Source organism: Takifugu rubripes, unplaced genomic scaffold (assembly GCF_901000725.2).
Source record: "Takifugu rubripes unplaced genomic scaffold, fTakRub1.2, whole genome shotgun sequence".
Taxonomy (NCBI): Eukaryota; Metazoa; Chordata; class Actinopteri; order Tetraodontiformes; family Tetraodontidae; genus Takifugu; species Takifugu rubripes.
This window is the reverse complement of record NW_021821632.1, coordinates 1,634,459-1,638,073: the sequence shown is the minus strand read 5'-3', so window position 1 is coordinate 1,638,073 and position 3,615 is coordinate 1,634,459. Positions and strand designations below refer to the sequence as shown.

Sequence of the window (3,615 nt, the reverse complement as noted above, 5' to 3'; positions counted from 1 at the left end):
GCAGGTAGGGAGGTGGGAGGTGTGGAGGTGGGTAGGTAGGCAGGTGGGCAGGTGTGGAGGTGGGTAGGTAGGCAGGTGGGCAGGTGTGGAGGTGGGTGGATGGGTAGGTGGGCAGTTAGATAGGTGGGTGGGTAGGTGGGCAGGTAGATAGGTGGGTGGGTAGGTGGGCAGGTAGGTAGGTGGGTGGATGGGTGGATGGGTAGGTGGGTGGATGGGTAGGTGGGTGGATGGGCAGGTGGGCAGGTAGGGAGGTGGGCAGGTGTGGGAGGTGGGTGGATGGGTGGATGGGTAGGTGGGTGGATGGGTGGATGGGCAGGTGGGTGGATGGGTGGATGGGTAGGTGGGTGGATGGGTGGATGGGTAGGTGGGTGGATGGGCAGGTGGGCAGGTAGGGAGGTGGGCAGGTGGGTAGGTGGGCAGGTGTGGAGGTGGGCAGGTGGGTGGATGGGCAGGTGGGTAGGTGGGCAGGTGGGTGGATGGGCAGCTGGGCAGGTGGGTGGATGGGCAGGTGGGTGGATGGGTGGATGGGCAGGTGGGCAGGTGGGCAGGTAGGGATGTGGGCAGGTGTGGAGGTGGGTAGGTAGACAGGTGGGCAGGTGTGGAGGGTGGGTGGATGGGTAGGTGGCAGGTAGATAGGTGGGTGGGTCGGTGGGCAGGTAGATAGGTGGGTGGGATGGGTGGATGGGTAGGTGGGTGGATGGGCATGGTAGGGAGGTGGGCAGGTGTGGAGGTGGTGGTAGGTAGGCAGGGTGGCAGGTGTGGAGGTGGGTAGGTAGGCAGGTGGGCAGGTGTGGAGGTGGGGTGGCTATGGGTAGGTGGGCAGTAGATAGGTGGGTGGGGTAGGTGGGCAGGTAGATAGGTGGGTGGGTAGGTGGGCAGGTAGGTAGGTGGGTGGATGGTGGAGGTAGGTGGAGTGGATGTGGGCAGGTGGGCAGGTAGGTAGGTGGGGTGGAGGTGGGTGGATGGGTGGATGGGTGATGGGTGGATGGGGCAGGTGGGGGAGGGTAGGGAGGTGGGCAGGTGGTAGGGTGGGCAGGTGTGGAGGTGGGCAGGTGGGTGGATGGGCAGGTGGGTAGGTGGGCAGGTGGGTGGATGGGCAGCTGGGCAGGTGGGTGGATGGGCAGGTGGGTAGGTGGGTAGGTGGGTGGATGGGTGGATGGGCAGGTGGGCAGGTGGGTAGGTGGGTGGATGGGTGGATGGGTGGATGGGCAGGTGGGTGGATGGGCAGGTGGGCAGGTGGGTGGATGGGCAGGTGGGCAGGTGGGCAGGTGGGTGGATGGGCAGCTGGGCAGGTGGGTAGGTGGGTAGGTGGGTGGATGGGCAGGTGGGTGGATGGGCAGGTGGGCAGGTGGGCAGGTGGGTGGATGGGCAGGTGGGCAGGTGGGCAGGTGGGTGGATGGGCAGCTGGGCAGGTGGGTAGGTGGGTAGGTGGGCAGGTGGGTAGGTGGGCAGGTGGGTGGATGGGCAGGTGGGTGGATGGGCAGGTGGGCAGGTGGGCAGGTGGGTAGGTGGGCAGGTGGGTGGATGGGCCCTAACCCTTTTCTACAGGATGGAACATTTAAAATGAGTAACCTGCTTTTTTAAAGTCACATAAAGCAGGTTACTCATTTCTCATCATCATGTGATTAACAGCCTTACTCAGTAAAAACGTGCTGAAAATGTCCACGCATGGTTGATGTCCCACAGGTCAAAGTCTTGGTCCTGGCCATAAGAGTGTCCCGGTTCATCCGGAAGCCCCTCATTTGATTGTTTGGCGTTCCCGTCAACACGTCTCTTTTTCCATGGCAGAGACGCTAAAACCTGCTGGCTTTTCCTCCTCCTCCTGTTCCCGTCAGCTCAGCTTGATGGCGAGTCCGGAGACCAAAGGCACCGACCAAGGACGCTGAGCAGTGAGCAGTAAGTCCAGATCTGCAGGAATCAAAATGGCGTAAAGGAGAAAAAAGAAATAAATCCACTTTATGCTTCAGAAAATTGTGGAATCTGTCTACTATAAGATAATGTCAGCAATTCTTTGACTATAGCAACTCTTCATACAAAGTTGTGTGTGTGTGTGTGTGTGTGTGTGTGTGTGTGTGTGTGTGTAGGCCGCACATGCTCTCAGACAGCGGCCACCTCATCTTCACAACTGGGAATAATAAAGAGATCCGTTTCCAGACATCCGAATCAGGTCGGGTTAAAGTGAATAATGAAGATCTAACGCAACTTTTGAGTCAGGTAAACTTCCACTTTTATCGTTTATTGCTGTTGTTATTAATCAGGTTTTAGATATGGTTAGGAAGGAAGGAAGGAAGGAAGGAAGGAAGGAAGGAAGGAAGGAAGGAAGGAAGGGCTTTGATACCGTGTCTTCCTCAGGGATTTGCTCTGACATCAAACATGAACAGACAAGCTAAATGGCTGGAGATGCAATGCCTTGATGGTGGGCGGGGCTTAAGGAGCACTTCGGAGGACGGAGCAACCCTCATTAAACAACAATACTTCAGACCCAAAAACACGTGTTTCCAGCAGAAAAAGGTGGTTTTGAGGTGGAGCTACACTTTAAACTAAGAAAGAAACTAAAATAAATGATCCACACAGGCCGTTTATGACATCAGGAGAAACTTATCTCGCTGCCCGTGTATCAAAGAAGCAGCAATAAGAACATTCTGTGAGAACAGAACACTCCGGCTGCAGGCACCTGAGCTCGCTAACGTGATCCTAGAGGATCCAAACATCCATGTGAAGGTGTCAAAGAACATGGGGAGTAGAATAACCACCCTGGCTCCCAGGATATATCTTATATTTCAGGCTTGAAACAGTGAAACATTGTCAAAGGTTCACTGTTGTGATCGTCAAAGTTAAAGCTGCAGGGACTCAACTGCACCATTACCGCCACCTAGCGGGCGTGTGTATACACTGCAGCGCTTCGGGAGCCAGTGTTCCATCCGTTGTTGTCTGCAGGGGTCCTAAATTCCACTGAAACCATTTGATCCTACCCGAGACTGAGTCGGCTAGACGACTGAGTCGGACTAGACCCGAGACTGAGTCGGACTAGGCCCGAGACTGAGTCGGACTAGGCCCGAGACCCCAGGGTGTGGACCATGGACTGTCCATGTCCTGGTCATATGTTGTTGTTGCTTTGTTGTTGTCGATGAGGAGAAATTGAGAATGATTGTGGAACTGTTAACATATACGGTATCACACATTCCTTCTCGCAGGACACCGACCGAACAGTGTTGGTGTAAACTTTTAGTTCAATCATCAAGTTACTCATTTATTAATTATCACGTCTTGAAGCTTTTAAAGTGCTTAAAGATCTGTGGCTGCTCCACTTATTGTGTTGTGACAGTCTCACAGTATGAGCGAGTCATAAAGAAATAATAATTCATTAATAATAGAGATTCATGAAGCCACTATGCTCCTACATGAATCCTCACCTGCACGTCCAAGAGTCTCCTGATGGTTAGGGTTAGGGTTAGGGTTAGGGTTAGGTTAGGGTTAGGGTTAGGGTTAGGGTTAGGGTTAGGGTTAGTAGGGTTAGGGTTAGCTTCTAACCCTTCTAACTTCTGAAGCTGCCTGTGAGCTTCCAGATGTCACCAACGTTTAGTCTGGTTCTGATTTCAGATCAAAGCCAATAAA

At 54.1% G+C, this 3,615-nt stretch overlaps 1 long non-coding RNA gene across 1 annotated transcript in view; it reads left to right on the top strand.

The window, feature by feature from the left end:
• Positions 1–1,795: 1,795 nt before the first annotated feature.
• Positions 1,796–3,615, top strand: part of LOC115248279 (uncharacterized) — a 1,869-nt gene continuing 49 nt past the window's right edge. The window contains exons 1-3 of the long non-coding RNA XR_003887208.1: positions 1,796–1,896; positions 2,085–2,214; positions 3,601–3,615. The exon at positions 3,601–3,615 is cut by the window's right edge and continues 49 nt beyond it. This is a non-coding gene — a long non-coding RNA (uncharacterized lncRNA). The remainder of the gene's footprint in view (positions 1,897–2,084; positions 2,215–3,600) is intronic.